Source organism: Aythya fuligula, chromosome 25 (genome assembly GCF_009819795.1).
Source record: "Aythya fuligula isolate bAytFul2 chromosome 25, bAytFul2.pri, whole genome shotgun sequence".
NCBI classification, from domain to species: Eukaryota; Metazoa; Chordata; class Aves; order Anseriformes; family Anatidae; genus Aythya; species Aythya fuligula.
In genome coordinates this window covers 1,322,048-1,343,318 of record NC_045583.1, presented here as the reverse complement: position 1 = coordinate 1,343,318, position 21,271 = coordinate 1,322,048, and positions in this window count along the sequence as shown.

Genomic DNA, 21,271 nt, shown 5'->3' with positions numbered 1-21,271 from the left:
CCCTCCAAGCAAAGCTGCCCCCAGGATCTGTGCCACCTTCCCCTGCGCTGCCAGCCAGCCGCCCCCTGGATTGAGGAGGGTGTGTTGGTCGCTCAGGCAGCCGAAATCCTGTGCTGTGCTGGGGGGTGCAGCCCACAGCCCCTGGGAGCTGTTGGCAGCAGCAGCACCCCCAGCACCGTGGGGATTGGCGACCAGAGGGGCTGGAGCATGAGGTGTGCAAAGTACTCGTACAGCTTCTCCTCGTGTGCGTGCATTGCAGCAGGGGTTGAATCTGGTCAAGTTTAAAAGCCTCCTCCTAGGGAACAATGCAGGCACTTAGAAAACACTCTTCAGCAACACCACGGATGTGTTCGTTTTGCCCTTTCTTTCTCTACTCACAAAAGTCCTGTTCCGTCTTCTGCTGTCTCCCCTCTCCAAGCAAGGATAAGGCCTTTTTTTCTGGAGCCTACAATGGGCAGATTTACGATTTCAAGGCCGTCGTTTTGTGGTGAGCTGGACTGCAGCACAATGCTGTGATTGTGGTTTGTGTGCCTTGTGGTCAACGCAGGTAAAACTTCTGAAGAAAAATGTTTCTATTATGCATCCAAAACCTGTGCAGGACTTTTAATGAAAAGGAAGGGTGGCGAACCACACAAACATAAGTGGTATTCTCTTAAAAAGCCCTGCGTGCACAGGCATCCATCCTTCCTACTATTTTTATTGCATCGCTGGGGATTTCCACAGGACTGTGAATGTTTTGTATGCAACTGCTTTAAAAAAAATAAAATTCTCACCTGGGCAAGGCTGCCCTGACCACTGGGGTCTAGGGCAGGGCTCAGCATGACCCAAAGCCCCCCTTTGGGGCCTGGCACGATTGTTCCCGAAAGCCTTTTCCAGGCCCCAGCGTAGCTCATGCAGCTGCAGGCTTGGCTGTGGCTTTGAACTTGGTATCTTTATTTTTGTTATAGGTTCAGCAAGCTGTAACCAAACTCTACCAGTAACCACCCTGCCATGCGCTGTGCCTTTCCCTTCTCCGTCTTCCTCCTCAGCTGTCACCATCCCTGCAAATAGTAACAATAATGCTAACAGAATAACTTGCTCAAGATAAATGAGGTTCCTGAGTCCAAAAGACTCACTCTGCTTCCACCAGGGAGGACGAGATTGAGACATAACCTCATTACCATTTCAGCATGATCACAGTAGGGCTGCAGGGGTTGAGACTAAATGTTTTCTAATTCAAAGGAGAGAAGAGCAAATTTACAGATAATGACTTTATTAAATTTAAGCTACTATAAAAATATCTGGGCAAGGTTCAGTGATGACATGAAAATCTGTTCCAGATTTTCCTTCCCAGCACATGGGACTTTGAGCAAGTTGAGAAGAATAATGAGAAGTTCTCACATAGCTTCCATTCCTTCAATACTTGGACTATAAGCAATTTTTAATTGAATTTGAAATCATTAGAAAACTGGATTTCTACATGCACAAAGATGAGAAAAATAGTTTTGAAAATGGCCCATAAGGGACCTTCCCAGGAAGCTTTGCTGATGTCAGCTCTGCTGCTCATAATGTCTGAACTCAGAAATTCAAGTCAGCAGAAGCCTGGATCTGAAAGCAGGTGAGCAAATGCAGGGAGCAGTTTGGTTCTGTCAGCCTGAAGGAACCAGGCACAGCCTGGAGCCCTTCGTCAGAAAGGAGTGGGTGGGCTGGAGGTGCTTTCGTGTCCTTTGCTTGCAGTAAGTGGCTCAAAGTGTTATCAGAAATCCTCGCTTTCATTTTTTGAGTAGAGATAAAGGCAGTATCCTAAAAGTTGCTTTTACCGAAAGCACTAATTATTCCTTCTTCATCAGATGCTTCACCAGGGCTTGCTGACTGATAACCTCTTCTCTCCTTGGAAATTTTCCTTTCCAAAAGAGGACTCAAACACTTGAGAGCCAATTTGAGGGAGATGTCAGAACATGCTGAGCTAAATTCTGAATAAAGGATTTAATTTCCTAGAGCTGCTGTCTGGCGTCTTTCAGAAGCTCAAAGCTCCTTCTAAATAGGAAGAGCAGAACGGAGCGGGATGTGATGTGCATATTCTCCAGCAACAACCGGACCCGAGCTGAAATCCAGTGTGTGGCAGAGAAAAAAGCACTTGTGGTGGATCCAGGCAGTTGTTAGCAAAGCTGGTGAGATCGTCAGTGCGAGGAGCTGATCTCTGCCAGGCAGTGGTTCGTATCTCCTCGGAGCCCATAGGTCTCCTGGGTGATGCAAGCAATCTTATTTAAATTTCAAGTTCTTGATGACATGAAGAAGGCATATGTTACTGAGAAATTATGATAAATGTGTATTATCATCATTTAAGCTATCCATCAATAAGCACTTTCCTGAACAAGCTGGAGGAGGCACTTAGTGTTTGAAATGTGCTCAGCCCGTGGTCCTGGAGGGCCAGGCTGCACATCTTGCCAGGGACAGACATTAATGAAGATAATTGAAGATGTTATTAGGAAAATGTGTTTGTTATCAGAGGTTGCTTATGGCATTATTACTCAGAGTTACACTTCATTAATATCCATTTTTCATGGCTTTGCTTTGCCATTCATTAATTGCATGACCTTGTGTCATTGGAGGAAATGTCAGTGATGGAGGAAAGAAAATGCACTCAGTGCTCTGCTGTCCTCGCATGCTGTGGTTTGTCAGTCCCCAGCAGAACCCCAGTTTTCAAAGCTTTTATAGCTTGGCTGTAGAACTAAAAAGACAAACATGTCTGGTTCAGGTGCTGAACATACGAATGTTAAGTCAGTGTTAGCAAAATTGTGCTGAATAGTTTATTGCCTCTTGTAAAACCATCTCATCAATTAATAAGCAGCTAAATATTAATTGGCAGAGCAGCACAATTCCTCTTTATAAAGGCAAAGTTGCTTCAAATTTTATTGCAAAATGGACACTAGCAAATGTTTTACTAAATTATTGGCGCTGCTTCCTGACTTTATTCTTTGATTAGAATCACTGCCAATTTTTTTCTGTAGTCACATTTTCTTACTGGAATTTGTTTTTGATAAATATAGCTTAGTCAAACTTCCAAATGTTAACATTTGGAGAAATGTCAAAATTTCATTCATTTCATATTTCATTTATTAATGACAGTACTGATATTGAATTTGGACACTCACAAATTTCTGGAAAAGCCTTTTTTGGGAAAATATCTGCAAGACAGATGTATGATGATCATTCTGTATATATTGCTTTGTATCTAACACTTGGGAAACTTGAAAAACCTTCACTGGATGTGGTTAAGAATCTGGATGTAGAAAACTGGAGTTTGGAATCTTTCCTTTGCTAATTCTCAACTCCATGTAATTAAGGAACAGAATTTCCTTAAGAAAGGAAAGCAATCAAATTCCAAAGTAAATACCATATGAAGACAACATGATCTTTGCCATAGCAAACTGGTCTACCTATTCCTGACATCAGGAAGTGGACAAGTGGAAGTGGAGCAGGCTGTGACACTAATTAGCAAAAGGCATGGCCTTAAGTCATTAGTAAGATGATTATTTGGCAGGCTCCTGTTAGTTTTTATAATATCGACAGTTTGATTAATATGTTAATGATCTGAATTTCCATATTGAGTTTTGTCACTTTAATTTGTCCAACAAGTCTACAGGCAGAATATTGGCACTGAGATCTATAGAAGAAGTGGAAGGCAGCGATCTCAACCGAGTGATGGGGCTGAGCCCTCCTTGGGCTCGGGCCACTCCATGCAGCCCTGCGTGCGTGGGGCTTACTCCCAAGGTAAAGTCCTCCTACACTGCTGGAAAATCAAGCCCGTTATGCTTAATATTTACTTGGCTTGTACCAAATTATTCTGAATTATTTTTACTTCTGTTTCCCGATGTATCCACTGCTCAAACATTCATTTTATTCAGTACTAAATGCATCTAGAAATCCTGCTCTGACCTCACTAGAAGAAGGATAACTGCATGTGAGTTAAGGAATGCTTATGGCCAATGGCCCCAGCAGAACGTGGAACACTCGGGTCCCTTTTCCTCCCCAGTTCAGCCTCGGGGTTGCTCTGCTCCTGCACAGGGTCTGCAGCCCCGGAGATGTGCCTGGTGCAGGTCAGCAGCTGCACTCCAGGGCTCCTCATTCCCAGGGTGCTCCCTGCTGGGGTGTCCTTGCTGCCTCCCCATCATGTTCAGCAAATTTGTCTGGAACTGGAACTTCTCCCAGGGCAACTTCAGCAGGAACTGGTGTGCTCTGACATGGGAAACATTCCTCTGAAAATCTCCCTCCTGTGCTGATGTCTTCATCTGAGAAACAAGAAACATCCCTTCATGCTTTCCTTACAGACACCAGCTTTTCTTCTGCTGTGCCTTGTTTTTTCTCACTGTAGTTTGTTTTTGCTGAGAGCTGAGTTCCAAAAGCATCTCAGTTAGATGGAGACAGTCTCTTTATTAATGCACTGTAATATCAAGTATATTAGCATCAAGTTCTCACTCAACTGTAAGTGTTACTTAAGGATATTAATCAACTGCTGCTTTATTTTAATGGGCTAATTTGGGATTAATGAATATAGAGGCTTGATTTACGGAGAGGTCTGTGATTTGTAGCTTCCATGGCACCTTCCCTTCCATTTTCTTTTGCCACAGGACTTCAGCCAGGCTGTAGTTTTTGGAGCGAGTGGCGTTAGGTGCTTCTAAGCATTCCCTGCTGCCCTTTGGGAACAGCTCTGTTCCTTCACCTGTTCCACGAGGGTCACGGAGGATTCACGTCCCTCAGCCCAGTCCCCAGGGACCAACGCTTGCTGTGGGGAAAAAAGCATTTTCCAGTAAACGGTGATAAGGATGGGAGACTTTCCCCAGCTGTTTGCATACCAGTGCTGGGATAACAGCTTCACCATGAAGCTTCACTTCCAGTGTTCAGTTCGAGCTGCAGCCGGGGAGCAAATGTTCACTCATGGTGAATGTTTATAATAAGTAAAACTGAGTTTATATCTTTTTTTTTTCTGATAAAGCAGCATGGCACATGCCTGCCAACACCAGCTCAGCACCCTGGTGCAGAGTGAAGGGCAGCTGCCTGCTTTTAACCTGTGACAAAGGCGCACTGAGGCTGAGCCCTGCAGCACGCAGTGCACCCACACCCCTCCTTTCCTACCTCCCTGGCCTGATAACCAGACCTGGGGTGGAAATAAAGGAATTTCTCAGATTTTTCTTTTAATTAAGACTTATTTACTATATGCAGCGTGACCTGATGAGCAGCTGTACCTGCCCTTTCGTGGCATCTCTTATTATTACTAGCATTTATTCTCTGTATAACTAAGAAAATAATTAAGCATGTTGGTTTTATCTGCAACAGCGTTTGCCAAGATGGCAGTGAGATGTGTTCAGTATATCATAATTTTATGGCATCTCTGCAACCATACAGAAGCAGTAGAAGAAAAATGTCATATAAACAACTACTCAGACAGAGTTTGAATGATCCAGTAACTTTGATTTATTCTTTGCATTTCATGGAAGTGTATTAGCTGTTAAAATCTATGGTTAAACGATTCCCAGCACAAAATGAGTCAGAAATACAAAAGAGGGTTTACAGTACAAGATTTAGTGCTGGGGACTTTGTTTAAATCCAGACTCTGCATATAAATTATAGTCCTGGTTGTCACTTCTAACTAACAATCCCAACCAGTATGGCATAGCAGGGTAATTTGTCCACTATTTCTTTGTAGCAATGAACTGCACTTTAATTCTCATCTTTTTAAAGGCAAAGAACGCGCAACTCTCAGGCATAAAGCAATAGTGTGACCTAATGCTTACTTCAAAACAAACCCGGCTGCCACCTCATCGTTATGCAGAGCACCGAGTCAAGATGCAACACCGTGGGGTTGCTATATATAGCGAGAGCATGTGGCAGGAGATGGTGAAAAATGACACAACTGCCGATGGGATTCAGTGGTTACAATGACTTCAAGGGGACAAATAGGGTTTATTCTTGTCTCAAGCAGCTACTTTTTCTACTTCAAACTTTGAAATTTTTGCTTCGTGTTTTCTGCGCTCTTTGCCAGCATTCTTAGCCCACAGCTTTTACAGAGGAAAATAACAGCCTTGTAAAAAGGACAATGGTCCGGTACAGAGGAGATAGAAATTACTGTCTCTCTATGGGAATTAATGGAACAATGCAGTCTGGCCATGGAAATAAACTGCTATGCAAGTAAACAGTGTTATTTTTTGGGTAATTTTCCTGGAATAAATAGGGGGTACAAGGTGCAAATGCTCCAGGATCAGCTTGATGATGGAAGGATTGTTCAGATGTTTTGGTTATGTGCCTGTGTAGCATTAGCTGCAGCTCTTATTAGTTTGCTCACACACAGGACTTGAAATGCTTTAAAACTCTAAATTTAAGCTCCCAAGATGGAACAATAAATTACTTTCTTGAAATCATTGATTGAGATATAATCACTTTGCCCCAATAGATCCTAAAGCGCTTTTGCAGCCGGTGCAGCATCGCTGTCTATCAAAAAGAAAACCAGCTCTCTCTGAAGCAGCAGACACCATCTGTTTAACGGGGCGCAGCGAGGCTATTGAGCAGCTGAGAGCCAGGAGAGGCCGTGACGGAGGTATTCCTGTGAAAACACAGAGGACAGCTGGGTGGAGATGTGGCTGCCCGTGCTGGAGCTCAGCACAAGGACCTGAGCTCTGCCGCAGGGGCAATCGGAGGTGGTGCTGTGAGCCCTTGCTGCCGGCTGCACCTCCAGTTCCTCAGGGGTTCAGGGATCCAAGCTGCAGCTCTTGTAGGGTGCTGGAGCATCTTTGGAAGGTGTCGCTTACTGATGTCCTGAATGCAAGATGTTGATTCCTTTTTGTAAATTGCATTTTCCATCAGCTCACTGAGACTGGAAAATTGCTTGTGACTGACAGGCTTTGGACGCGTTCTGGTTTGATGTGAATCTTTTGGCTGATAGAGCAAGAGAATAGCCTGAGAATAATTACAGAGACTAACATGTTCTGGGGCTGACAGGCAGGGAACATCTTCATTTTAAAAGTGAAGTTGCTTCAGGAATACTTCTCCTGACTTCTGTCTCTCTCTTTCTGTAGCTCTCTCTTCCTCTGTTCCATGGGGCTTGCTTTAGGACTGAGCACAGCAACTTTGCCGGCACAGGTACTTTGAGGGACTTCCAGTAGGGAGTGGCCTCAGAAAATCCAGATCCCCTTCCAGCCTTGTATGTGGATGGTTCTGGAGGCCTATTTAACATGTTACCTGATCTCTGTAAATTTTACAACACAACACCTACCGTGAACAACTGAGAAACCACATCAGTTGCCTTCCACTTGGAGCCATCTGTATTAGTGATTACCAAAACTTCTGAAATGCATTCCAGAGCTGATTTATTGCAAGGAAAAGTGGGGAACTGAACAGAATAAAGACCAAAATATCTAATTTTAATATACAGATGGCAGAGCTAATCCGCTAGATTAGTGTAGCAGAAGAGAATAATGTCTAACATTAAGGGAGTTTCTACTTAGCTTGATTAATGTTGCCATGAAAGCATATGGGTTGGAAGAGACATGCTCTAATGACTTGCTGATCCTTGTTTTGCACGGTTCCATAGAAATTGCAGGCATGCACAAATTATAGAGTCAACATATTACTGGGTAATGAAAAATAACAACAAAACCCCAGAAATGGCAGCTCCCTCAGATGGAAGGCAGGGCTGCACGTGGCACGCTGAAGCTGGCGTCCTTGCACGTGTAGGGACTCTGATGGCACTCACCCACTGCAAGTTCAGATCAGTCGGGGGCTGCGTGAGGGTGTAACCCGGGGGATCTGCAGCAAGAAGCAATTCCTGCCTCACCTGCTGCCCTTGGGGACATATACGGCATTAATACCTCCAAATAACATGACTTTTTTCCTCGTTAGCTGGCCCAGCACCTACCCCGGCTCGTGTCCGGCTGTTCTGTGGGGCTGTGCCAGGCAGAGCCAGCCCTGGCAGTGCCCATCGGTGACAAAAGGTCAGCTTTGGGGCATTCCGGGCAACTCTGGAAGACGCTCAGCAGAAAATAAGGTAGGCTGAGAAATGGCAGTGGCTTCATGGAGTAGAAATAATTGAGGTAAATCCTGGAGCATTTTGGTTCCCGTTCTTCACCATTTTCAAGCAGCATATGAAAGATGGATTGTGAAAATGTAGCCCGTGCTGTGAGGTTTAAATAGGCTCCTCAGATCATAAGGGGGAAGAAAAGGAATCCTGATGTTGTTGATGGTTTAGGAGAAAGCTAAATACAGCATGGGAAGAAAAAGGCTATACCTTAAAAATTAATTGTTCAAGCACCAGGTCATTGTGGAGTAATGCACCGTGAAATTATGTTATTCTCTAGGAGAATTTCCATAAAGTTTAACATTCCATGACACATTCTTTGTCGATTGAAGTTAGTTAAAAATAGTACATAAAAGTCCTCAGTGTGCTGGGAGACTTTGAGTCTTGCTGCAAACAAGGCAGCGCCGAGCCACGGGCAGGAGCCACGAGCGCTGCCCGAGCGGGAGCGCTGACGGAGCCATCAGTCTTGGTGTATTTTTACTGTTATTCACATTGGGATAATGAGATTATTGGAATATTTTTTTTTCTAATGAGAATGAGACGGAATACCTTGGTCTCTAAATGATTTAGTCACAGAGGAAAGCCATTAGTCTCTACTTGATTGCTGTCAAATGGTGGAAAATTGGAACATTATACTGATATTTCTTGTGATGGGCCATATTTTTCCTGCTTGTTTGGTGTCAAATGAGATGGTAGAAATATTTGTCTGAAACGTGTGATTCTCTGTAAGCTTTGCAGAGAAGAAAATAGATGCTTGTCCAGGGCTGGCGGTGGGAGAGGGGTTGGGGAAGCCAAGGGGGAAGGTAAAACGGCAAGAGGTTCCGATGGCCAATATAAGAAGGGCCTTGGCTGAATGGTGGCCTTCTCCTGGAGGAGGAATAAAATCTAAACAGGGAGAGAAATAGCCTTGCTTTGTGTAGTTAACGTTGGGATTTTTTGCCTTTTTTTAGGAAGTCTTAAATGGCTATGAAGTAAAATGTTCAAAGTGCCTAAAATGATTGACTGGCTTTTTTAAAGGAGTTAGGCTTTTAAAATGATGGTGGTGCTCTTGGAAATATTGCCTTTGCAGTTAGAAACGGGAGCCGAGTGCTTCTGAGCACTACATTCCTCCTTTTTATTTCTTTTTCACTCCTGCGAGCTCTGCAGATGCAGCACTTTTCTGACAGCAGATGATGGGCCAGAATTGCCAACCAGCTGCTGAAGGCAGTTAGTTATGGGTCGGTTTTATACGTGGCACTGCTCAAGAAAACAAGGAATGGACTCGGTGGGCATCGGGGTTTGGTCCTAACTTTGGGCACTGTTGTGGGCACGGGCACAGCACCCGGCCCACGTGTCACAAAGAACACCAGTGGAAAAAGGCTGTGAATGGTGTGGGGACTGAAATGCCTGTGCAAGTCAGCTGCCTTGCTTTTTGTTCAAAGGCAGAAGCCAACACAGCTCAAGAGATGCTCTTGCCTCGATCTGATGCTGCAAAACATCTCGCGTGGGGGACCTGGTGTGGGCCTGGGCTCCGTCTGCCAGGGAAGAGGAGAGAATTCCTCCTCGTTGTTAGCAGAGCTGAAAACCTGGCTGCTTCAGACTTCTTTATTTGCCTTTGTTGCCTCTCTCCTTCCTTTCCCCTGCAATAACTGTCTGCTTTATTTATTAAGGTCTGCACCCCACTGCCCCTAAATCACCAAACTCTGGTGTCGTGCAACAACAAAGCAGAGGCACTTGCAAAGACAATTTCCAGCTCAAGAGGACCATGTGCTACACCACCTGAATCTTAAAGGGTTTTTTCTTCCCCCCCAAACTCTGTGGCTGCTCTGCACTCATCTTCCTCCCTTCTGGGGGGTCACAGGAGTCAGTGGGAGGCAGCAGGGCAGGGCTGTGCTCGCAGCGCCCTGGGTGGGTTCCATAGTGCTCACCTCCACATCTTCGTCCTTCAGCAATAGTTCACTGTCAGCTAACGGGAAAGAATTTGGGTTTAATTCACCGTTCTTACCCTCTTCCATTACCGCAGCGTTACGGGATCTTCTGAGCTCAGAAGTGTCTTGGTGCTAGGACGGGGGTGCTGGGAAGAACCGTGGTGGTAGCAGTGGGGGAAGCAGCGTGACAAACCGCTCCTGGTCCACCCTGGAATTAATGATTTTTCGGAAGCTATCAATTACATGCCTTAACTGGGGAGCACAGATTATAAAGAGGAATATAATTAGTGGCAAATGCTGAGAGATATATAAAGACAAATAGGGGAATGGGATGAATGGGAGCTCATAAATTTTGTTGAGAGCCACATTTGGATGTAATCATTTATTACTGGGGGTCCCTTGAAGTGATTCCAAAATGCAGGTTGTGCACACGGGAGCAGGAGAGAGGCTGCTCCCATTACTAAATCAAGTGTAAAGGATTATTGATTCGCAAAGAAAAATTGGTGCATTTTAAAAGTGGAAATAAATGGACTCACTGCGGCATTCCCTCTTTGCCATCAAGTGGCTCTTTATAGGTTTTCGCTTGGTCCCCCGTGGTGCCCCATTGGTGTGATTAAATGGCTTTCCCCCTTCGGGCCTGCCTTCCTTCTTTTCCCTGAGCAAGTTCAGGGCCCCAGGTTTGCCAGCAGAGGTAGCTGGGCGATGTCCACGTCTCTGTGCTGCCAGAACCTGTGCTGGGTGGCCATGCAGGAACAGCATCGCTCCCAGCCTGGCTTTCTTCCAAGCGATACACCTAATCGTTATTAATGACAAGAAGGTGACCTGTAGGCTTCCAAATATCATCCATTTCAAAATCTCCTATTTTCCCCCCAATCCTTCAGTCTAATTAGGCTCACATCAGTATATTATTACAGAATGTAATCATTCCTTTCTTCTAATAACATTCATGGATAATTTTATTTCTCATTTTCAGCCTCCTACTCCTGTGGTGTAATTAGTGTCTCTGGCACCTCGTGACGCTCAGAATGAGTTGCAGCTGCTAATTGCTAATTGAAAAATTAGAAACTCAGTTAGAAAAAGGATCTAATTAAAATGAAATTAGATAAAATCCCTTCAAACTAGTTTCTTCCTCTTTCCTTTTTCCCCCAGTTTTCCGATCACAGAGCCGTTAGCACTTGCCAATTACGTTTAATTGTTAAACACAAATACATTTTTACTCGACTTCTTACAAAAACATTTTATTAATGAGAGACACGTGTATGTGGGAGGCTGGGTGGTACCCCAGATTTCAGCAAAGCACCTGCTGACCCTTCCCTCCCTGCATGCAGGCTGTCGCTGGGTGTTCTCCTCCCCATCACTAGCAGTGCTGCTCCAGTCCTCTATTTTGTGGGGAAAATCACGCAGGCAGTCCCTGTACACAACCTTAGCCTGTATCCTAGGGGCTGCACGGAGCAGCTGCCGCTCAGGGAATGGTCCCATCAGCTCCCCACCTCGCTGTTCACTGGTGTGAATCAATAACTGAACCACTATCAATAATCAAGAACTAAACCACGAGGCTAAGCATGCCTTGTGCTTCACAGCTTGTAATCTTCCTGGTACGGAAGATTACTTCCTGGTTTCTTTCTCCTTGCTCTCAGGATTGCAGGCTGCTCTTGGGTTTCAGGGCTTCCCTGCTACACCCAGGTACAATGTGCCTGCTGTGGTGCTAAGCGCGTCCTCGCTCTGCTGGTGCCAAATGGCTCAGAACATGGAGTGGAGAGCTAGAGATCAGTGAGTTAAGGGTGGGGGAGGTAGAAATGATAAACTAAGGGAGAATATAAAAATGCTGTGGCTGTGCTAATTGTAACCGTGCCAAAAACTTCCCTGGACGTGGTTTTAGAGCTCTTGGCAATAAGGAAGAGGAGGAAGAGTTAATCTGGGTCCGAACAGGGTTACTGCTGGTAAACCTTTTTAGCCCTGGGCTAGGAAACCTCATCTAGATGGATGCTTTAACGCTCTCATCTGGGAATCCTGCCCTTGACATAATTAATGCACAGACATGGTTGTCTTCTCTGCCAGTGCTCCCATCTGTCGGTGCGGAGAAGCGCTCGCTCACAGGCAGGAGCGGGCCAGGAGGATAACAAGGTGTCCTCGCTGCGGTGGAGGGGATTTTGGAGCATCGAGCCCAGCTGGGAAACCTGACAAGAGATCGTTTGCATTTCTGCTGCCTCCCCTCCCATGCTGGTCGTTTCTCTGAGAGTTAATGCTAAATAAGTTTAGGGCCAGTGGGTGTTTTGGGGCACTGACTGGATCGGGCTGTTTGGTGATGCTGAGTGCTCAGGGACTGCACTTTACACCATGTGTGCCTGCTTTAGTGGGGTAGTAAAACGTACCACGTTGACAATACCAGGCACCAGAGGGCAAGTTATTGTTGTAAACAGGTCAGGAGCAGCATGTTTTCATACCAGAAGGGAATTTTGCTTTGTCTGACACCACGAGAGGCTCCGCATCACCAGCACATGCTCCTCCTGGTGTGCAGGACCACTGGGAGGTTTTAGGAAAATAATTCCTTGGGTGTTCCAAGAGCTGGGGTGCTGCAAGCCAGGAGAACAAAGCATCAGCTTTCAGTAGTGTGTTCTTGAGGCACCACTTTCTGTCCACCAGCTCTGACTGGGACTGTGCCCACCCAAGCACCACACGCAGGAGTCTTCATTGTGCCTTCCTCCTCCCGCTGCTGGTGGGAACTGAGACCTCTGATACCTGCCCGAGCATTTCACAAAGCCAATGAGTGAGCCCTAGAGGCCTCATCGCTAGCACCAACATACCATATAAACCCCCAAACTCCCAGGGAAGGTACCGATGGGACACCAGAGCAGTGCCACCAAGTCCCTGCTGTGTCTCTGCCAGGGGTACGACATGGGTGAGCAGTGTCCTGATCCAACGGGCAGCTTCCTTCCCGGCTCATCTGCCTCAGAAGAAGTTCTCCATCCCCAATATTTCTGCAGCAAAGACAAAGAGCAAAAATAACCGCTGCACGCAGAGGCAATCCAACTTTGTTCCGCGATACTCTCAGGGCTTCACCGAATGTGCTCATTTTCTGTTATTTGATGTGAGAGGCACTGTCTGCAGGCGATGTATCAAGGAGAAGGAGGGCACGGAGGGCACTGCTCTCCGAGGAGCGAGGCCCTGAGCTACTTCACGCTGGCGATCCTCGGTCTCGGTGCGGTGGGTTGTTCTGCTAATTACAGACCTCGTCTCCCGTGTCAGTGCAGCTTAGCAGGGAGAAGAGCACTTGGTCAGGAGCTTCCCAAGGCTTTTCAATTTCTTTTCTAAATATGGCAAGCAAACTTCGAGCTGTTTCAAGGTTACAAAGGACTCTGGGATGAAACGATACGTACAGTGCTGAGAAAAGCCTGGGCTTTTACAGCTTTCACTTGCAGTTCTCATTTTACAACTGATGTTTTATACACCTTGCAGTATTTTACTACGTGTTATGTACACTGATTATATCATCTATCATACATGTCGTTTAACTTCATTATTCTGTTATTAATCTGCTCCACTTCCAGATATGTGAGAATAACCAACATCCTAATCATGGCTTTTGGAACAGAAGGGCAGTACTTATGAAACAAGAGCTACGGCGGTTAGATAAATGTGATCGAGTAGAGGGCTTCACCTTTCTATCCAAATTGGAATTCAAACAGGTGTACTTGTTACCTATTTTCTATTCATCAAAAAGGGGGGTTGCTTGGTTTTTGCCTAAATTGAGGGTAAAAATGGCTCCTGTGCAGTCAGTGGAAAAGTTCCCACAGATTTTAGTGGAGTCAGAACTTACAGGAAAAAAAAAAAAAAGAAAAGTGGATAAAGTGTGTCCCGAACTTAAGATAAAAATAAGAAAAATAAAGGGGTGGGAGAAAGAAAGACATTTGCAGCCAGTAGATTCTGCTATGTGAAGTTTTACCTGACTGAGCAATCACAAACCAGAGCTAAGCATCAAACAACGTGCAGACAGAAAGCTTTTAGGTTAGTTCATTTCTGGCATTTGAAGAAAATAATCTGCCACACCAAATATTTGTAGTCTTCTGTGATCTGTGTTCGTCTCTGTTCTGATCATCCAGAACAAAGTAAGCAGAGTAATCGGTTACAGGGAGAAGTGTGCAAGCAGTGGAATTCTTCATCGCCATTGTAAAAAATAAGCATCTACAGATCTGCATTTTCTGCTGGTTTTCTGTATGTGTCTATAGAAAAACACACGTAGAACGTCGGTGTCACATTCAATTTGCAGCACGCTGGAGCTCTGTAATGGTGAATGGCAGTAACAAAGAAAAGGGGCAAGGAAGGCAGGAGAGCTGTATATAATTGTGCTGAAAAAGACTTTTCTGAAGCCCCGAGGCTTCTGTGATGGGATCAACAAATGTGACGCAGTTGGGTATGTAGAGCATGGGAAGAGGAGGGGAGAGCATGATTAAAAAGGACAGATCTTTTGTGAGAGGTTACCGATCCACTGCAAAAGAAAGATCCTTGGAAAAAAAAAAAAAAAAAAAGGTGGTGGGGAAGGCTGAGCATAGAAGCACGGTCCTCAACCCGATTGCAGCCACTGTTCTTTTCAGTTAATTTTTGTAATTTCATGTTCAGGTGTTTGAGTTGACTCTCAGGGGTCTGACCCACGCGTTTCTGAGTAAATCAGCATGTGCAGTCATCCCTGGAAGCAGCTGTGAGTTAATTCCCGTGCTCACGCATGTTGGCTCCGAGCAAGCTGTGGGTGCTGAGGGGCACATGGGCGCTGCTCCGGCGTCTGTGCGAGTTGTGCAAATGCTCCCAGGTATACGGGTACATACCCAAAGCGAAGTCTTCTTAATAGGTGAGGCAAGATTAATTCAAACCACGTTCTTCGTGTAAGAAAGACCGTGTCGATTCTGTACCTATACAGACATGTAGCTGCTCCATGAAACGGCCGTGCCATTAATGATTCCAAAGGCTAACACTGCCCAGCATGTCGTTCAGTGCAGGGGAATAAGTGGACACAGATGTAAACAATCAGCATGCCTGAAGGCACATCAGCTTTCTGAGTTTCTGTATCCTCACCTCCTGGCCGAATAATTGGCATTTGGCACTGATGGCAGGGGAGCCGTGGCTGTTTGCTGGTGTGCCGGCCTCAGGTGAGCGTGGGGTAACTCAGCTAAACAGGGGAAGAAGGTAGAACTGCCACAATGGGATCACAGGCTGAAAGTCAGGGTGGGGAAGTCAGATGCTGACAAAATATGTACAAATTGCAGAACTAGTAACGAAAATTCATGCTCAGAGTGTCAGGAGGACACCCGCCAGCCTCCATTACCCCGGCAGTGCCAAGCGAGTGCTGAGGAGGTCGCGCTGCTCGGCAGCAGTTGCCTGTTAGCGTCTGTCTCAGCTCAGTTCTCCAGGTGCAGAAAATTTCCCGAGCTGAAATCAGTTCTCAGCTTCTCATTTTGCCCTTAGGCCTGTGCTGAGCGAAAGCTGGAATCGTGGCGATGGCACGACGGGGCTGCTTGTTTTGTGGATTTGCAGTGCTGACACTCTATTTCGAAGTGCAGCCCGAACAGATCAGTGTCTCGGGAAGCACCCGGGCTCTTGGCTGCACGAACAGCTCAGCCCTGTCCTAGGAGGGCGTTTGTTACGGATGCAGAGCAGCTCCACGCTGCTGAAAAGCAGGAGGGAAAGGCAGCACCTTCTTCAGCTGTTGCAAAGTCAAGCAACTGCTGTAATTACCCCCATGAAAGTCACAGATTCATATTGAAGGTGGGTATTTGTAGCCCTGATATACTGCTCGTGGCATGCGCTCACACCAAACCTTTCTTCCTGAGTCTTTCTCCTTGTCATTTTGGGGCTGTCCTGTATTGAACAGCCGAATCTCCCCTTGCTCGTCACTTAGCAGTAATTCACGGAGCTGTGTTTGTTACTGTCCCAGTCTGAGGGCAGAGTTACAGAATCTCCCCCCGTGATGCTTTCTTGGCCTCCACTCGCTCAAACCCCTGTAAGTGCCATTCCTCTGCGCCCCGTGCAGCCGAGCCCCAGGTGGAGCCTGTGCTGGGGGGGCTGAGGGGCTACAGGCAGGGTGCTGTGCAGAGCACACCGTAGGAATTGTAAGACTAGGCTGGCTTCCAGCGTTAACATAAAGATGGCAATTTATCCTCACTTCCCTGGGCTAGCTGAAACCTTGTAGCTTTAATAAACACAGGACCTGAGCTGGTGTCTTCAGGCACTGAACATCAGATGTGGGTACCTCTTTTTGTCCTCCAGCGCTGTACCAACCAGGACATAAATTGCAGAACAGCATTTTGCTTGTGGTGGCCAGCATCCTCCTTATCCTTCAATGTGTTAGCTCTCTGGTTAGACTGAGAGCCGTGTTGTGTTATGTTTAGGAGGCGTGTTGGATCAGAGCACAGGGTTATGAGGACGATGTGTCGGCACGGCCTCACGGAGCAGATGTGTGAGGAGACTGCACAGGAGAGGCAGCTGCAGGGAGCAACCCGAAGAACGGGATGAAGTTATTTCGGAGGCCAAAGTTCTCTATTTTGATTATTTTAGCAGCTGTTCCTCTTCACTGGAAGCTGGCTGCTGCTATTTCACTAAGTTTTAATAAACAGCAATTGGACAAACTTGATGAAACTTTGAAGTTAGTCCATGCTCATGCAGGTGGTTGGGCTGGATAATCCCATAGGTCCTTTGCAGTCTGTTTTTTTTGTTTGATTTTGTAGGATTTCATGTAATGCATGATGTCGTTCCTGACATTCTTCTCAACTGTGTGTGAACTTACTTATGGATATGCATTTTTTTCCTAAATACTTTTACCTGAGACTTACAATGGCTTTCTGGAAATGTTTGCATAAGTAAATCCAATCCCAATAGCCACTTACAGGGAATGAAGAACAAAAGGGTAAAGGGCAGGGGCTCTGAGAAGTTAATTTAAGCATGCAGACCAATATTTGCAGAACAGCTGTTGCACTATTTACCCAGCTTTGCTAATTACGGGCCAGAACCCGCCGCTGCCACTGACTGCGCATCGCTTGGTGCTGCCCAGGCTGCCTTGTCCTGCTGGAGGTGCTCAGGCATGCAGCAAGCATCCAAGACCTGTCTGTACACGGTAGCTAAGGCTGCTTTGTTCATGCTGTACCCGTTGTCCCTTGCCCATCGCCAACAGGTCATTGCTTACTGGGATTCTCAGATGGGAATAAATGGGAAAGTGCCGGTGCTGGTCAGAGCCAAGCCTTGCCTCCCATCGTTCTCTCTCGTAGCATGCACTTCTTCCCATCAGAGCTATGGACTGGAGAATTTATTTCTATTGACAGCCATTGCATGCCTCGTGGATGTAACATGTTCAGTTTCCAAGGAAAAAATTGATCCTATGTGACTGGCCGGGATAGATTTATGTCCCTCGGGGAGAAACCCAAAGCCAGTTCCCTCCCTACCCTGTAAACAATGCAAAAACCTCTTGGCTCCCCTTGATGTGGAAAGGAATGATCATGACTGGGGATTTGCCATTACAGAGAACGGAAATATAGAGGAGTGGCAAATGTCCCAAACCCCACTGATTTCAGGGGAAAAGAGCAAGCATGCTAGGCTGAAGCCCCTGCAAGCCACCTGGCTTGGAGCTGCAGCACCCTCCACACCCTCCTGCAGCCCTGCGGTGCTGTCCCACGGACTGCCACAGACCAAGAACCCCCAGTCATGGGGAGAGAAGCAGGTTTGTGTTGACTAGTCATTGCTGTGAATTTATGCCCTGCCAGATTCAAGGGGCTGTTTCAGGGGAAGATGAATTTCCCCCGTCGCCTGCCCTCCCAGCTGCTGGGTGCTGGGCTCTCGCTGCCGCTGCTCCTGGAGGGCGTTTGGAGCAAGAGGTGAGAGCCCGAGCCCAGCTCTGAGTCAGCAAAAGGAGCTGCCAGGCAGAGTCTGTGTTGCCGTGGAGGGGAAACTAATTCGAGCAGACAAACGCAGCCTGAGAGCTCTGCGCAGTGATGGACTTTATTGCTGGCTTCACCAATGTTGAGGGAGGGAGATGCACATGAGCTTTAGAGAGCCATAAATGTCAGCGGGAAGCAGTGCCGAGGGTGGGGGAGACGTTTCTGGAAGAAAAGCTAAAATATGCCGGTGTGTCTTTTCCATGGGGGCCTTGTTCTCCTTTACTCACGTGTGATTTCATGCAGTCCTCACCTGCCGGGCTAGATTTTAGCTACCGTGATTTATCATAACCGTTGCTCGTATTTCTGTGGAGGGTGAAATCCTTGATGTATTTGTTGCAAATTACTTAAAGAGTGGCTGAGGGGGGACACTACAAACCCGAAAACTTCAGCGCTTGGGATGTTCTGAAATCTCCCCCCATCTGTTGAACCCGACCGGCTAGCTCCTCTGCTGCGATCTTGTCTGGGAATCGGAATGGGTACGGAAGAGCTGGGTTTGCTTCCCCGCCCAGCCAAATCTGCTCCACCTGCAGCAAGGGGGGGCTGAGAGTTCGGCCACCAGCTGGGAATGCCCAGAGCTCACTGCCATGGCTCAAACACCAGCGGTGTGGGGCCGGGGGGCTGCATCCCACCGGCTGAGTGCCCCCACAGGGGCTGTGGGGCTGGTGGGGGCTGAACGGGTGGACGGGGATCCCTGCACCCGGGGCATCACACAGGGCCTGTATGCTCCTGAATAAATAAATGATCACCAGTGGAGGAGTGTGGGAGGACTCAGCGCATCTCCTGCCTGATGTTTGGGGAAAAAAAAATTAAAATATCAGATGATAAAGACAGCAAGAGACCCCTGCAGGGAAAGCCTCTTTGTCTAATGACCTTTCTAGGTCTGTGATAGCAAATACAATAGCCAAACCTCATAAATCATAGTTCAGGAAAACATCCGGAGGGCAGGCTTTGACACTGTTTGCGTATTCAAATGTCACCCCACTCATGAAAGAGAGACAAAATGTTTTTTTCTCTCAAAAATGTCAGCATAGGCTGGATTAGAAAAGATAATTCAGAAGTACTTCCAGAGAATAATTACCTCTGTCACCTACCTGCAATGTAGTTAATGAATGGGAAGAGGGGTTTTTTATTAGAAAAAAAATTATGATTATTAGAGTAATTAATCAGCTGCATGATGACAGCTTCCCTGAGAAAATAATCTCCAAAGGCCAAGTAGCTACAGTAGGGCATTTTGTTGATAAAGCACCCGAGGTGCACAACATTCCTCTGCCGGGAGATATGGAAGTGCTTATACGGGTGAAATTGCATTACGGCCTAAGTGCCTGTGGATCTACTGCGCATGGTGAGCTAAAAGATTCATTATCTCTTCCGTTAAATGTAAGAAAATTTCATAACCTCCTGGCCTCCCCCAAATAAATAACGCTTTCTTTTCTCCATCCTCTTTGTCTTATCTATTTGAGCCTCAGCCCGGGGAAGCAATTAAGGCTCTATTTGTGCCTGCAGACCCGTGCGTGTTGTTTAGGGTCCCCCATTAGCACAAAGGGGTTTTTCCAGGTGGGAAACTGAGGACATAACGGGACAAGCATACGGCCCCGTTAATCTGGTGAGCAAAGGTAAAGAGGAAAGGAGCCGTGGGGATGGCTGGGCTGCAGCTGGCTGTGCTCAGAGCTTTTTGGGGACGTCGCGGCTGCAGGTTTGTGGCAGGGCCGTGGTGGTCTGCACAGCCACATTGCTCTGCGTGTGCTTTGGAGCTGGTTCCCCAGACCAGGAGAAATGCTGCCTGGCTGTTCCCATCAGGATGAAGCTCTCATTTTCTGCTGTGGGTTGTTTCAAGCATCACCAGTGTTGCTGCACTGCCAGAAAGCCACATGAGGAGCTTTGGGGTTCACGGCAAGAAGCTGAGGCCCCAAACCTGCACCGAGCCCAGGTGTGGGGGCAGCCAGAGCCCTGGGGCAGCAGCAGCACCTCCTGAGGGCAGGGGACACATGGCTGGCTCTTATCGATCACTGCTTGGAAAAATTGAGCTCTGGACCTTGGCACTTCTCTGCTGTGAGGCCCTAATTTGTTCTAGAAAATAGCAACTTCCAGGCCTTTGGAAGGCCACAGCCCACCCTTCTTGGCTTCTCACTGAGACGCAGAGGCCACAACCAGAAAAGAAACGGACAGAAAAATGGCAAAGAGTTGGCCACAACTCCACTGCAGTTCACCAGATTTTAGCCGCTGGCTGTTTGTGCTCAGCCTCCACTTAACGGCCTGGTTTTAATCTCCAGAGGCTGTCGTTCACCCTGAGGTCCCACCGTGCCCTGAAGGATCAGATTCTTCCCCAACCCTGCTGCTGATTTTTTTCTCTCTGCTTCCTTGGTTTTCTCCCAGCCCTGCTCCTGCCCCAGCACTGAGCCTGGCCGGGTCCTGAGCACCCTCACTGGGCCCAGCACCCATGGGTGTGGGGGTCTCCTGGCTGTGTGGTTCTGTGCCTCCTGGTGCTATAAGGACAGAGTCTGTAATCACCAGAGAAAATTCAGCGTGGGGCTCGCTTAGATTCCCTTTCACCCCATGGCAACATCACTTCATTTCAAGATCATCAGGTTTTCCTGCTTGCTGGAGTGCTAAGGATTTCTCAAGGACACGGATGATGCGGGGCCTCGTGCTGACCCCGTCTGCACGGGGAAATTGCACATGCTGGCAGCAGAGTATCTGGTTAGGGCTGACCTCTGCTATTCTCCCGCTTCTCTTTTCTCTCCTGATCTATTTTAAGTGGTACCTTCTGCACGCAATTGACAGCAGAGTGAGAGCAGAGCACCCGCAACTGCGAGTGCGGTGCTGCCGTCCGGGCCCTGCTGAGGTCGGGGATGTTTTTTCCGAGCAAAACAAGTGTGTGCTCACAGCAGACTAACTACTGCAGAGGATAATGCATGAGCAAATGCCAAAGGCAACAGCTCAGGGGTATATTATTTACATATTTATTAGAAATTCAGTACTGCTTGCGAGAGCAAACCTCTTCTGACTTCAATCCCAGTAAGTAAACAACCCAATGGGCAAATAGGAGCGAGGGGAAACATGCGCTCGCACAGCTTACACAAGCTAATACAGTAAAACAAAATATTCTGAACGCGAAACTATTTTGCAAGATATGAAAAAAAAAAATCCTACCTTTATTCTTCTCGGTTAAGCACTCAGGAAGTAATAATTGTAAAATAATTTAATTACGTGTGGTATCAGTTGCCTCGCAGACCAGCAGAATGACAATTAAGCCTTGTTTATCTAAACTACGTTCTAGTTCAGTCTAAACTGCCCTCCAGCAACGAGCATCACTTCTGCTTTATCTGAACTTCTGGTGGCCTTTCTTTCATTATTTTTTTTCCTCTGGGCAGCTTAAGGGGGGGAAATCAGGAGAC